Genomic DNA, 15,991 nt, shown 5'->3' with positions numbered 1-15,991 from the left:
AAAGTATATGTTTCAATTAAATGTAAAAAATAAACAAAGTCCAGGTTCTGATGTTAGTTCAATGAAAGACTGCTTGAGGCTTCAAAGAAGAGAAGACAACAGAGGAATAATTTTAGCATGCACTAATGAAATAAATTATTTGTTACCTTTAACTTGTTGAGTAAGAGTCCGAATCTTTGATCACAAGGACGCATTTCCCAATCAAAAACTTGTTTTGCTTATTTTTTCTAGAAAATAAAAATAAAAATAAGCATAAGATCTCAACCATCGTGCCAAAAATAAAGTTCTTACTAGATTATTTATCATAGAATATAAATATAAGCATAGTAGCACAACTGATACATGAAGAAAATATCTGTCTAGTGATAAGACTACTACTAGTTTTATTATCTTATAAACTTTCTGTATTATAAATAGACATTTAAAAGTAACATGCCTTCACAAAACTGAATATGTTAGGCCATGATTTAGTTATAACCTATGGAAATTAAAAGCAGTTAGGAATATTTACCGTGGTGGTCAGTACAGTTCTGGAAATTACTTATACACTTTTAATTAGAATTGGCACATTTTGGTTATTATCACTGGCATGTGGTGTCTTTCACTTTGTCTTTTGCTGTTCCAAAATGTCTTTAGAGGAATGGGTTTTTCATTTGTAGTGGATGAATGCTTGTTTCTAGACTGTTACAAAAAAGGTTGATAGGTTTACAGACATTTCCCAGGCATGCAGTCAAGGAGACCACTGACTAGCCTAACTCAGTTTCTAAATTCTCTGAGAGTGCTGTCTGTTTAAAATTACTTGCTCTGAGTCATTTAGTAGACAAATGGAGGCTGAGGGAATCAAACCATTGACTCCAGAAAGTAGCTCGTTAACAGCTTACAGCCTTAATCTGAAGCACTGCCAGACTAATGGTGTGGGCTAACTGCTACACAAAAATTTCTGATTTGTGGATGGGTTTATTTTAGCTAGGCAGGCAGTCTGCTGTGATGTGATCGCTCGAGGCACTCCTTAAAATGGAGAACATCGATATCTGTGAAGTGACTGAGACCAGGTTCAAGGCTCCAGAGAGCACCCCTGCACTACCAGGCTATAACTAATACCACACTTTTTGGCCATGTAACCTGGACTGAAACACCAAAGGCGGAGGTGTGTCCATATTCATTAAGGATATCCACACCTCCAGGCTAGTTGCTCAGCATAATGCATCTGAGGTTATCCAAGTGCAACTAACTCTGGGCAAAACTGCAATCCAAATTGTAGCTTGCTACAGATCCCCCACCATGCCCCAGGATTCCCACTCCTCTTTTTGTGATGTGCTGGAAAATATTAGGGTTCAACCAAACACCCTAATAGTGGGCAACTTCAACTACCCCACCATTAACTGGGAAAAACTACTCATGTGCCAACTCCTTAGTTCAACGCTTTCTGGAATGCATAAACTCCAATGCCCTGGATCAGCTTATCCACACCCCCACCAGGGGCAACAATATCATAGACCTAGTCATTACCAACATGAGTGACTGGTGTTCCACACCTAAAGTCAACTCCTCATTGGCCAGATTTGACCATAAGCTAATCACCCTAGATATCTGTATCCCGCTCCCACCCACCATTAAGTAAACCATGGTAAAAAATTTCTCCAAAGCCAACTTCATGCTGCTTAAGACAGAAGTGGTGAACTTCATGACACCCATGCAGATGGACAATACAGTTACAACTGCTGAATCCTACACAAATGCATTCTATAAGCACTTGCATGAGTGCATGGATTGTGCTATCCCAAACAGAACCAAGATGCTATCCTCCAAAATAAGGAAGCCAATCTGGTGGTCCCCTGCCATAAACAAACTGTACAACAGAAGGAAGAAACTGTTACAAAACAGAGTAAAATCCCATGAGTGGAGGAACTCCCTGGTCAGCCTCAGTAAGAAGCTGAGATCCCTTATAAGATCCTCCAAAGTTAGCTATGAAAACAAAATCAACACTAAGTCCAAGGACAACCACAAAGCATTCTATAGCTATGTCAAGAATCTCAATGGCAACACCCAGATCTGCTTTGAGTTACAGCAAAAAGGCAAGAAAATTACAGAACCAACTGATATTGCCAACATCCTGGCAGATAGGTTCACTTCTAACTTTACCCCCCTCTCACCCTCTAAAGGGTCCATATCTATACAGGAAGAATGCAGAGTCCCTGTAATCACAACTATGCAGGTAAAAGCTGCACTCTCTAAAGCAAAAAACAAAGCATCCATGGGACCGGACAACATCGCAGGCTGCATTTTACATGAACTTCAGAACAAACTGGCTCCCCACTTAAGCACCATGTTCAATAATAGCCTCACATCAGGCTTTCTGCCCACTGAATGGTGCACTGCAACAGTTATCCCACTCCACAAAGGGGGAGCCACCACTGAACCTGGGAACTATCGACCTATTAGCCTGACGAGCCTGGTCTGCAAGGTCATGGAACGTATCATCATGGAACTCATAAACAAAGACATTGGTAACCTCCAAACTCTGGATCCCACCCAGTTCGGGTTTGTGAAAGGCAGATCATGCCTCCTCAACCTGATTGACTTCTTTGAGGCAGTCACCAAACCCGCAGATAAGGGTAAGGTGGTTCACTCAGCCTATCTTGACCTCGCCAAGGCTTTTGACACCATCCCCCATTCTAGAATTATAGCTAAACTCACTAAACTAGGTATAAATCCTTACGTCACAAGATGGGTTGCCAACTGGCTCACTGACAGAACCCACACTGTAAAAGTTGCAGTCTCCAAATCTGACCTCAAAGCAGTGACAAGTGGAGTACCACAGGGTTCCGTCCTGGGACCTCTCCTGTTTGGTATTTACTTCTCTGAAGTACAGGCTGACACAGAAGGCCTCTGGCTAATGAAGTTCGCAGATGACTGCAAACTAGGAGCCATAGTCAAGTCCCCAGATGATGTGGACATCCTACAGAAGGGCCTCGCTGAGACAGATGCTTGGTGTCAGAGCCGTGGCCTCAGGCTCAATGCCAAAAAGTGCAGTGTCATCTCCTCTGGTAAAAACTCTGTAACCATGAACTACCACATAGGCAGCAATCTACTTAACAATGAATGCATGATAAGAGACCTTGGGACCCAGGTGGACAGTTGTCTCTCCTTTGATTGTCACATCACCACAGTAGTCAGGAAGTCCTTCTACGTGGCACACCTCATCATAAAAGGGTTCTCATCCAGGAAAAAAGAGGTCATTGTTCCCCTCTACTCGACACTCATTAGACCTATTATTGAGTACAGCGCCTCTTTTGGAATGTACCTCACAAGACATCTGCAGCAGCTGGAAAGGCTACAGAAGTACCTCACAAAGAGGATTACTGGCCTCAAACAAATGCCCTACACTGACCACCTTAAAAAACTCCAGCTTTACTCCGTAGCATATCGTCTACTCCGAGGTGATCTCTGCCTAACATATCAAGCTATGTCAAACCTGTTGGACATGCTGCACCTAAAGAAATCCCAATCCCTCTGAGCTACACGCTCTAGGGACCTAAACCTTGTCATCACAATAAAAAGGACATGCTGGAGGGATAGATTCCTGTCCCAGAGACTTCCCATACTCTGGAACATCTATGTCAAGCAAAGTTCTTCATTAGCAGTCTTCAAGAAAAATCTTGATGAGTGGATGGGAAATAGGAAATACACCCCGGGGATCACTTCTGTGTCTCTGCTTGACAGTGGCACAGGAAAATAACTTTCTTGGGTGGCATAAGCCAGGGAACCTTGTTGGCTAGGCTTACGTAGGCCCTTGGGCTGATAGCCTAGTACCTACCTATGAACCTATGAACCTATGTCCTTTGGTTTTTAGGAATGGCACTAGCTACCAGCACTTACCTTTTTTAAAATTTCTACATCATAAAAAAAAAGAAAAAAATCATCCCACATTTTAGGTTTACTTCAAAAACAGCAGGTGAATCTTCCCAAACTGTTGTCAAGACCATATTTATTTTGGTTGGATATAAGCCTTGCAGTTACTGACCTTAAATTCTAAAAAAGCATTAGGGAGAGGGGAGAGCTAAAGGACTGTCTGTTCTTTCAGTACTGGAAGATATTGTTTATGAGCAAAAGCAAAATACCACAAATCAGTCAGGAAAATCATGTAATATATTATGTACATCTTTTACGTCAGAATGTCCATGGATTACTATTTTTCTTTCTTATATATAAACCCCCCCCCCCCCACTGCCTGACAGCCATTAGTCCTCCCATGACTAATTTACTTATTTATTTCCCAGGGGTAGTTGAACCAGATAGCTGTCGGACTTTTCCATGGTGATGGTCCAAGTCCCCACCTAATGTGCATGCTTGTTGGTTCAGCTGCATAGTCGATTGCTGTTTGTACTTAGATAAGTTACAAACTGTCAATGCTTTTAAATATTAAATTTGTTCCCAGAACTGGTGCATGTCTTCCTTTATTTTATAGTTGCTAATGCAACCTTAATAATTGGATCTTGTATGACAAAAGGGCTGGGTGTGAGTAAAACCTGACATGTAAATTTCCATTCTTTTCCTTAAACATATTATTCATCTGGGATAACAGATCAATTGGAAAAAACATTAGACCAGCTCTAAAGCATACAGTGCTACTATTAACTGTATTACAATGTAATTTTTTACTTTTTTTTTTTTTTTGTGATTAGATGAAAACATTGCAATCTATTATCATAACTGCTGTGACCCCTGTATGGCAAATACTACTTGAAAGAATAAGCAACTACCCAGTCCACCCCTCTTTGTGGTCTGTCACATATGAACAAATTATATCCCGCAGCAGAAATGCAGAGTCTTTTATATGTTTCCCCACCAAAAACTCTTAGAAAACTCTCATCCTTAGGGTGCATCAGCTCTTCAATTCAGTGGTTCCACAGCTACCTCTCAAACAAAATACAAGCATTGTAATGGAAAAGCGATTTCTCCATCTTCTTGCCAATACATATTGGTATCCCGCAAGGATCTGTACTAGGATGCATACTTTTCAACATATTTATCAATGATCTCTACAGTGCTAAAAAATGCTTCTTTAGTTCAATAAGCAGATGTCATCACCCAAATCTGCTCCGCTAAATAACTCTCTAAACTCCAGGACCATATATGCCAAGCCTTCTTACTGGCTGAAACATGGCTAAATAATTCAAAACTATTTCTGAACCCTAAACAATTAAATTAGTGTCCTTAACTATAAAATGCATTCTTAACAAAGCAACACCGTTGACTATCGTCACGCCCAACAACACGATGATAGAACATGTAAACCATGGAAGATTAGTATATGTCATCACAATTTGAAATTCAGCCACTATGTATCACACGTGGTTAAAAAAACTTATCAAAAACTAGTTATATTATATAGAGTAAAAATCTACCTCACTAGCATTGCCACTGGCATTGCCAGAAGATGTATAGCTTCTACGTTTTTACTGCCATTTCTCCTGTACACTGCCCCAATCTTCACTAACCTTCAAGTCTCACAACTGTGCAAACTTAAGCAATGTTATAATAAAATAGCCAAATTTGCAGTAAACTATAACAACAGAATATTCCACTGCCTAGCCCTCCTCAAATGAAACTGATTGGAGGTACCATATCACCAGCTCATGCTCAGTAAACTGTAATACACAGACTTCTCTTTAAGCCAGAAAATTGCCCAGCCCAATGTAATGTAATACAACACTACTCCCACAACAAAATTTTACCTTAACCAGAATAATTGTTAATCACTATAACCATATCATTTAGTACTGCAGGTGACTCTCTATATTCCAATAGTGTAGGTAAAATATGGAACCATGTTCAGCTAGTCCAGCTACTACTGAAATCCATTCAAAATGCAAACTCATTTAAAACACAACTAAAACTTCACCTAGTCATATACATAATTTTGTGACACTTATCTTTGCCTCTCTCTGTGTATATATATATATATATATATATATATATATATATATATATATATATATGTGTGTGTGTGTGTGTGTGTGTGTGTGTGTGTGTGTGTCTATGTCTATATGTATATCTGCCTCTATATATGAATGTATGTACACACACACACACACACATATATATATATATATATATATATATATATATATATATATATATATATATATATTTATATATATTCTCCCTGAACTTGAATTATACCCCACCTCTTAAGTAAAATATTAACATTTTCTGCCATACCTGGTACCTCCCCTCACCCTCATTTCCCCATTTCTTTGAATTTTAAGCACTAATCTCATTATCTATTATCTGTTTGACAAACCCACTATTACACCTCTTCAAAGGCTCAGTGTTCAGTACCCACTAATGCATAAGTATCTTTCATACTGCATTAGTTGCCCCTATTTCTTATGAAAGTAATCTAATTTGCAAATGCATGTGTAATTGTTAATGTATATTACTTAATGTATGTACATGTATATCACTAAATGTGTGTTTAAAAATGGTTGTAATATGTTGGAGCTTTTCTCCCCAGTCCTCTGCTGAAAAGTGTTTTTCACCAAACCCCATAGAATAAAACTGGTAAAAATGTGAGGTACACATACATACATACATGTACGCTATATTATGGACAGAATTTTACTAGCTTAATACAATAGGTTTACTATAGGTGATCACATGCTAGTAGCTTCTGACACACATTTTCACTGCTACTTACTCAAAAAAGCAAGTACTCAAACTCTCACTAGCCAGATCACCATCCTAATACCTGACTCTGTAAAGCTGTATAGACCTACCAGAACCTTAACTCTGTCAAACTCCCACCCAGTTTGCAACCTAAATCCTCATTCACTTACCCTGAAACTCCACTCTGCCCTAACCCTAAAGTCCCTATCACTCCCTAAACCTAAATTTCCAACCCTCCCTAAACCTAAATTCCCTGTTTGCTCCGTTACTATAAACCCACCCCCTCTCCATAAACCTAAAACTCCCTTCCCATTCAGTAACCCTAAAATGCCATTTCCACTCTCTCTCCATGGTTGCTGCACTTACCTCACTCAAACTCAAATAAAGTTTTCAGATGACGTCCAGCAGCTGCTTGCTCAAACTCATATTCAAGTTTCAGTGTAATTCACCCTACAGGAGCAACAAGATGCTTGAGTGCCTGACTTCAAGACAGGTTTTTTTGAGTATTTGGGACTCAAGCATTTTTTGTAGACCATCATGGAAATGTGCCTGCTAATGCCCCCCTCATGGATTCCTGCATGGAGATTTTTGGAATTAAATAACATATTACCTTTAAACAACAAATTAAGGACACAAGAATTACTTAAGTGTACTGAACAATTAATTATAAGTGATGCTATCCTATGTGAGATGGTAATGTGAACTGGGAGTAGACGTTTGATAGTGAACACTCATTGATTTTTTTTTTGTTGTTGTTTATTAATGCACTTAAACTAGAGACATTCAGACTCATCTATGAAAATGCAAAAGTTATATGGCTGGAGTAATTTCTTCCTATTCAGACTTTCTGAAGAAAGGAGAAAGGAAAAGTGAAGACAAAAACCAAAAAAATAGATCTAAAGTAAGAGTCACGACATATGAAGAAGAGGGATTGTGGTTACAGCAAAACAGAAGTCAATGCTAATAGTAAACTACAAAAAAGAAAACGACATTCATATCCCATTTCTGGAACAGACTGACATTACTTCTCAAGTGGAGTACTTCCATAAAAACCTTTAAAACCAGTTGGGATGACTAGATGGCTGATCACAAATTTTCATTAGAGATATGTGGAGAAAGTCTACATATTGCAGGACATTGTTAGTTGTCCACATTACTGGGTTGTATGGCTGGGCTTCCTGGTGATATCTTCTGGCTGTACGCTTAGAAAAACCTATGAATATATGATCCTGTAAACACAGTCTGGCAAAACCTGCTGTTAGTTTTAATGTTGATTTAAAGTTAACTTTGTTAGTCTAGCTACAGCATTTTTATTTGCATGCATGCGTGTACATGCCCCTCTTCATTTGCTTGGAATGCAACTTAATCAGTAAACTTCAGTGATTCATTGACAACTGATGCCACCCTGATCAATTTACTTTGCTGATACATTGATTCACTTATGCTGACTTGATCGGTTCATTTTACTGATTTATTGATTCACTTATACAGGCATGATCAGTTCACTTCACTGATTCACTAATGACAGCCTGACCAGGAGATTCAGTTAAATCACACAGATTACTAGTTATAACAAAAAGAATGATCTGGTGAAAATAAAGAAGTCAGACTTACAAGGGCTGTTGTCTAGAAAGTGGCTAGTATGTTGTGTACACTGAAGATTAACTTATCCAATAAAAAAGTCTCAAAGTTTCAATACAGCTGAAAAGTTGATGTTGTAGTTACCTTACAGAGACAAATGAATGGAATAACACACAGGAATGTATCCAAGCTGAATGACAGAAAGCAGGATGAAGCTAGGCAGACAAACTAATGTTCTTAAAGCTTTACAAATCTAGCTTTGTTTCATTTTATGTCAAAGGCAGAATATCTTTATGCTTTTAAAGAGAAGCGTAAACATTATTTTATTCACATTTTGTTTCTCTAGAGGCTCAGCAACCATTTTTTCTGAGTAGGCAACACAATGATATCACTTAACCATGTCTGTTTCACTGCCATTTTACTTATCTATGCTTCATAGTTCTCAACCAAGCAGGGACAAATTCTGAAATAATCAGGGACAATCAGGGACACTTTCAAAATGTTAGCACTATTAACTTGAAATATTGATGCAAAAAAAATTCTAAGCTTGTTTCACCCCTTTTCTGTAATGAGTCTAGTCCAGATACAGATTTGCTGTATCCTGGACTGTTTATAAGCTCCTAAGCCCCCAAGCCTTTCTGTGTTGGAGGGAAGCCATCTAGACTTCTAGGTTATCAGTGGAAGTGGTAAGCACTAGGTAACCTATCTACCACATACGGAGTGGTTTCTGGCCCAGAAGCTGTAGTTATTGGCTGTCTGGGCAGTTTTTCCATTTCTCTCAACTTTCTGATTTAAAAACCCACATTTGCACTTGTTTTCCCCCTTTCCTGTAACTATTCTGGTCCAGATACAGATCTACTGTATCCAGGGCTGTTTGTAAGATCCTGAGCTCCCCCAAGTCTTTCTGTGTTGGAGGGAAGCATTCTAGCTTATCAGTGGGAGTTGTAAGCACTAGGTAGCCTATCTACCCAAAGAGGAGTGGTTTCTGGCCCAGATTTGTGGTTTATTGGCCTTTTGGGCAGTTTCTTCCATCTCTTTCAACTTTGTGGCTTAAAAGCCTTTGTTTGTACTTGTTTCCCCCTTTTCCTGTAACTAGTCTAGTCCAGATACAGATTTGCTGTGTCCAAGACTATAAGCTTCTGAGCCCCTGAAGTCTTTCTGTGTTGGAGGGAAGCCTTCTAGCTTATCAGTGGAATTGGTAAGCACTAGGTAGCCTATCTGTCATGAGAGGAGTGGTTTCTGGCCCAGAAATTGTAGTTTATTGGCCATTTGGACAGTTTTTCCATCTCTCTCAACTTTCCGGTTTAAAAGCCCAAATTTGCTCTTGTTTCCCACCTTTCCTGTAACTAGTCAAGTTCAGATACAGACTTGCTGTATCCAGGACTGTTTGTAAGCTTTTGAGCCCCCAAGGCTTTCTGTGTTGGAGGAAAGCCTTCTAGCCTTCTAGTTTATCAGTGGGAGTAGTAAGCACTAGGTAACCTATCGACCACATAAGGAGTAGTTTCTGGGCCCAGAAACTGTAGCTATTGGCCGTTTGGGCAGTTTTTCCATCTCTCTCAACTTTCTGATTTAAAAGCCCACATTTGCACTTTTATCCTCCCTTTCCTGTTACTAGTCTAGTCCAGATACATATTTTCTTTATCCAGGACTGTTTGTAAGCTCCTGAGCCCCCCCACCCAAAGCCTTTCTGTGTTGGAGGGAAGCCTTCTAGCTTATCAGTGGGAGTGGTAAGCACTAATTAGCCTATCTACCACAAGAGGAGTGGTTTCTTGCCTAGATGTGTAGTTTATTGGCCTTTTGGGCAGATTCTTCCATCTCTTTCAACTTTCTGGCTTAAAAGCCTTTGTTTGTGCTTCTTCCCCTCCCTTTCCTGTTACTAGTCTAGTCCAGATACAGATTTGCTGTGTCCAAGACTGTAAGCTTCTAAGCCCCCCCCAAGCCTTTATGTGTTGGAGGGAAGCCTTCTAGCTTATCAGTGGGAGTGGTAAGCACTAGGTAGCCTATCTATCACAAGGAGTGGTTTCTGGCCCAGAAATTGTAGTTTATTGGCCGTTTGGACAGTTTTTACATCTCTCTCAACTTTCTGGTTTAAAAGTCTGCATTTGCTCTTGTTTCCCACCTTTCCTGTAACTAGTCAAGTCCAGATACAGACTTGATGTTTCCAGGACTCTGAAAGCTTCTGAGCGGTGTCAGAGCCTGCTCTTCAAATTTTCCCTTAGATACTTCTCTCCTCTCCTCCACTTATACTAGCTTATTAGTCTAGCACTTTACCAGACTTCTTGTAGCAATTATTGTAGCACACAAGTGCTACCAGCAATAAATGTTATACAAGGAAACAGATCTAGTACTTATTATCAATGCCAACCCCACCAGGCATGTCTAAAGGTCAGTTCCCCTGTGCTTTCTTCTATTAACCTGGTGAACTTGGGCATCCTGAGGCAATGTAGCAACTGCCTCATGTCCACCAACAACCCTCTCCTCTTACCTTCCAGCACTCAGACTTGCGAGATATGCACTTATATATCCAAATTGGAAGCCACACGCTCTCCAGCCAAGACTGGAATAGCTGGTCAAGAGGAGAAGGTCAACACTTGAACCACACCACATGGAACACATAGCCCCCTGGAACACAAACCAGCACTGCCTTCACATAAAAGCACAAACCACACACCCACCTTTGAGGAGGCTCTCAATAAAAATCTACCCAAGCAGCAGAGACTTCCATGGCAGAAACACATGCAGCCACACAACACAACACTAATCACAAGACACATAACTCTCCTAAACAGTGTGCCACTCAACCAAAGCCCCTAAGGCAAAATAGTATGCTCAACACACTAGTCATAGGTGACTTGATAGTGAGGTACACTGATGTCCCACTCACTAGGTTGAATAAGGAGAAAGTAACAGTCAGCTGCCTGTCAAGTGCCAGGATCCGACACATAACGCATGCACTCAGGTCGCTCAACAACAGGTACAAATATGACTCTGTCATTGTACATGTGGGTGTGAATGACCTGAGACATACCTCCCTGGACTACATGAAAAGAGACATGGAGAGGCTCTCTGATTATGTAGCCCAGGCAAGTATGACCCTAGCCCTGAGCAGCATCTTACCATCAACCAGAATGATACCACAGTACAAGCAGAAAATTATTGATTTCAAAAATTGGCTAAGTTTCTGGTGTCATTCTAAGGGGATCCAGTGTCTGTCTGCCTGGGATGACATGATTGACAGACCTTGATGCTTTGCCAGAGATGGCCTGCATTTGTCACTGCTGGGATTCTGGATACTGGCCAAGGCTCTTGCCACCCCTATAGTGCCTTATTAGGTGGTGTTCCAAAGACCAAATTCCCACAATAACAGCTACAAACAAATGCAATCTGAGGGTCATGTTGCTCAACGCTAGAAGTCTAAATCTCAAAATGCACTCACTTGAGGCATTCCTTTAAATGGAGAACATCAACATTTGTGCTGTAACAGAGACCTGGATCAAGGCAGCGGAAAGCACCCCTGCACTACCAGGCTATAACTCATTCTACACCTTTCGGTCCCAGAACTTAGACCGAAGCTCCAAAAGCGTTGGTGTTTCCATATTCATAAAGGATGTGCACACCTCCAGACTGGTTGCCCAACATAATGCATCAGTGATACTTCAGGTGCAGTTAACATTGAGTAAGACAGTGATTCAGATTGTAGCCTGCTATAAGTCCCCAACCATGTCCCAAAACTCGCACTCCATGTTCCTAAGCACCCTGGAGAATATTAGGGTCCAAACTAACAGTCTTTTAATAGGTGACTTCAACTACCCCTCCATTAAATGGGTAAACTACTCATGTACCAATACACTTGCCCTGGGTTTCCTGGAGTTCATTAATTCCAATGCCCTGGATCAGCTTGTTCTTACCCCCTCTAGAGGTAGCAACATCCTTGACCTGGTCATTACTAACATGGTCGACTGTTGCTCTACACCAATAGTCAGCTCCTCTCTGGTGGTTAGATCCAACCACAAACTAATCACATTGGAAATTCACATCCCTCCCACCACCCCCACCCCCAGCAAAGGTAACCACCATGAAAAACTTCTCCAAAGCTAACTTTGGGAACCGAAAAACAGAGGTGGCTAACTTCACGGCACCCATGCAAATAGAGAATAGTTGCATGAATGCAGAATCATACACCAATGCATTGTACAAACACGTACACAAATGCATGGATCTCACCATACCCAATAGAACCAAGACATTCTCCTCCAAAAAAAGGTAGCTAATCTGGTGGTCCTCTGCCATAAATAAACTCTGCAACAGAAGGAGGAAACTGATGCGGAATAAGGTGAAGTCCCATGACTGAAAAAACTCCCTTATCTAACTCAACAAAAAGTTGAGATCCCTCATCAAATCCTCTAAAGCTAGGTATGAAAACAGAATTGCAGCAGATAGTAAATACAACCACAAGGCCTTCTATAGTTATGTAAAGAATCTCCACGGCAATACCGAGATTTGCTCTGAGCTACTGCACAATAGTGCCTCCTATACCGAACCAACAGATATTGCCAGTATACTGACCAACAGATTCAGTGCCAACTTTAACTCCCCCCCACAAAGGACCAATCACAATACCAGTATATTGCCAGGCACCCAGTATTACTGCTGCACAGGTTAAAACATCACTGTCCAAGGCCAAGAATACAGTTTCTATGGGACCTGACAATAACCCTGGTTGTGTTCTACATGAATTACAGAATGAATTGGCACCTCACCTGTGTGCCCTGCTCAATCACAGCCTCACCTCAGGTTTTGTCCCTGCCAAATAGTACACTGCTACAGTCATTCCTCTCCACAAAGGAGGAGCGACTGAATACCCTGGGAACTATTGCCCCATTAGTCTGACAAATCTGATATGCAAAGCTATGGAATGCATCATCATGGACCTAATAAACAAGGATATAGGGAATCTCCAAACTATGGATCCCACACGTTTGGTTTTGTGAAGGGTTGATCATGTCTGCTCAACTTGTTCGACTTCTTTGATTCAGTCACCAGTGCTGTGGATAAAAGCAAGGTGGTTCATACAACCTACCATGATCTGGCCAAGGCCTTTGATACCATTCCCTAGTCAGAAATCATAGAAAAACTCACTAATCTTGGCATCAACCCCTATATCACTAGGTGGGTTGCAAACTGGCTCACAGATAGAACCCACAGTGTGAAAGTAGCTGACTCCAAGTCAGACTGCTGATTAGTCACAAGTGGAGTCCCACAGGGTTTGGTCCTGGGTCCTCTCCTGTTTGGTATATACTTCTCTGAAGTCCAGGCCAACACGAAGAGACTCTGGCTGACGAAGTTCACAGACGATTGCAAACTGGAAACTATTATTAACTCCACAAGTGATGTTGACATCCTACAGAATTGCCTCACTGTGACCAACGACTGGTGTCAGACTCATGGCCTTAAGCTCAATACCATAAAATGAGTCGTCATCCCCTTTGGGGAAAAACCCAGTTCCCATGAATTACCACATTGATGGTAACCCACTGAACACAGAAGGCGTTATAAGAGAACTGGGAACAAGGATTGACAGCAACCTCTCTTTTGATCACCAAATTGCCACTGTGGTCAGAAAGTCCTTCCATGTGGCACCCCTCATTACTAAGGGTTTTGCATCCAGGAAGAAGTAGGCCATTGTCTCCCTCTACTCTTCCGTCATTAGGCCAGTCATGGAGTACAATGCCCCATCTGCAACAACTAGAGAGACCACAAAAGTACCACATAAAGAGGATCCTAAGCCTTAAACACTTGTCCTATATGGACAGACTCAAAAAACTCCAACTATTGTCTGTCTCATATCACATACTTAGAGGCAATCTCTGCTTGACTTACAAAGCCATGTCTGACCCAACTCTGTTAGAAATGCTACTTCTAAAGAAATCCCAATCCCTCAGCACCACATGCTCCAGAGACCTCAACCTCATTACCACAATTAACAGAACATGCTGGAGGGACAGGTTCATAACCCAGAGACTGCCCATGTTATGGAATAGACTTCCCATACATGTCAAGCAAAGCACCTCACTGACCCTCTTCATTAGAAATCTTGATAAGTAGATGGGAAACAGAAAATTCACCCCGGGGATAACACCAGTGGTTCTACTTGACAGAGACACTGGGAACTAAGGACGGGTGACACTATGTCAGGGTAATCCTATGGCTAGGCTTGTAAAGGCCCCAGGGCCATTAGCCTAGTTACACACCTATGAGCCTATGAACCTATGGTAGAATAAGAGAATGTAAATTAATATACATTTTCTGATGTAAAAGAAGGCTAACTCTAATTATTGTCATTACTTATTAAGAGTAATTCACCACCTTTTCTCCAAAAGTCACCAGTTTTAGGAGGGATTAAGAGGGACAGAGCTAAAATTTCTGTCACAGTCAGGGACATCCCTGAAAATCAAGGACAGTTGGTAGGTATGCTATGCTGTAATGTGAGTTCTGGTTTTCTTTTTACAGTGTAGTATTTAATATCACATGATTTCCTTCTGTCTTGTCAATAATTCTCCTTTGCTTAGATCTTTTTTCCTTCTCTTTCTCTCTATACCCCTGTGCCTATGTAAAATCATGATGAAATATGACAATAAGAGGCTGCTATAACTGTTCTTCATATGTATGCAATTGCATTCCCTACTGTGATCTGAGCAACCTCATTTAACCTTTAAAGAATGCAATAATTAACATGCCAGTATATTTCTGCATTCAACCACATCTTCCATGAACATATATTCTGCTCTCTTATATATTTTATCTTGCACTGAAATGCAAGTTTAGTTATAGTTATGTGCTTAAGCTTAAGTACTTTTACAAGACTCAGACACAATATAATAGATTCTCAATTTTTTTCTAAGCCAAAATACAGTCAGAAAGCATGCATGCAAATAAAATGATAAAATAACCAACTATATACATATGCGTCAGTGTAGGATAATTTACATTTCAGTATTATAGTATTTACAAAGCACAGCAGCTGTAAGGAAATTTCACCAAAGCAGACTAAATGTATTGGCAACACCAACATCTCCAAGTAGTCTTGAAAGCAAAAAGTTAATGCTGTAGCACCTCATAACTCTGGTATATGAGTTTAAACAATCCTTTTACTGAGACTAATTTAAAATAGTAGGAAATGTAAAATTTTGTTATAGCAGATGTATCCATTATGAAAAATTTAAAAGCTGGGTTGACGCATGTCTGGAAATTGTTCTGCTATCCAAATTTCTGTGTGCATCTGGTAATGCCCTTCTGTTATTTGTACTGCTGTGCTGACTATCCATTCCCACAAAACCTGTACTTGTGGAAATGCCCAAAACTTATGAAAATTGTTGGTCAAACTGTGTTACAACTCACACACTGACTTCTGCAATTACAAAAATTGTATGCTATGAACACATTACCAACAAAATAGAAAAATATAAACACATGTAAAATACCAAAATAATGCAACTGTCTCAGAAATAAACAAACAATTAAAATAATCTAGTTTATTGGTCAACAGATAGTCAACGATTATCAAAGTATAACTAACAAAATGTCCATGTTGCTGACTTCGGGCCAACAAAGTTGCAATGTTCAGCTTCACTTACTTAGCTGTAGCACACATTATTCCCTCAAACCTCGCTGCCATTCATCAGGCGTTGACAGTTCTGTCTTCCAGTAACATTCTACACAGCCACTGATAATCACTGAA

At 40.3% G+C, this 15,991-nt stretch overlaps 1 long non-coding RNA gene across 1 annotated transcript in view; it reads right to left on the bottom strand.

The window, feature by feature from the left end:
• Positions 1–15,991, bottom strand: part of LOC122803404 — a 2,587,193-nt gene that overhangs the window by 1,174,698 nt on the left and 1,396,504 nt on the right. The window contains exon 3 of the long non-coding RNA XR_006365116.1: positions 147–227. This is a non-coding gene — a long non-coding RNA (uncharacterized LOC122803404). The remainder of the gene's footprint in view (positions 1–146; positions 228–15,991) is intronic.

Source organism: Protopterus annectens, chromosome 5.part1, assembly GCF_019279795.1.
Source record: "Protopterus annectens isolate FY-2018-M chromosome 5.part1, PAN1.0, whole genome shotgun sequence".
In the NCBI taxonomy this organism is placed as follows: domain Eukaryota; kingdom Metazoa; phylum Chordata; order Ceratodontiformes; family Protopteridae; genus Protopterus; species Protopterus annectens.
The sequence above is the reverse complement of the archived record's forward strand: the minus strand, read 5'-3'. Positions and strand labels throughout refer to the sequence as shown.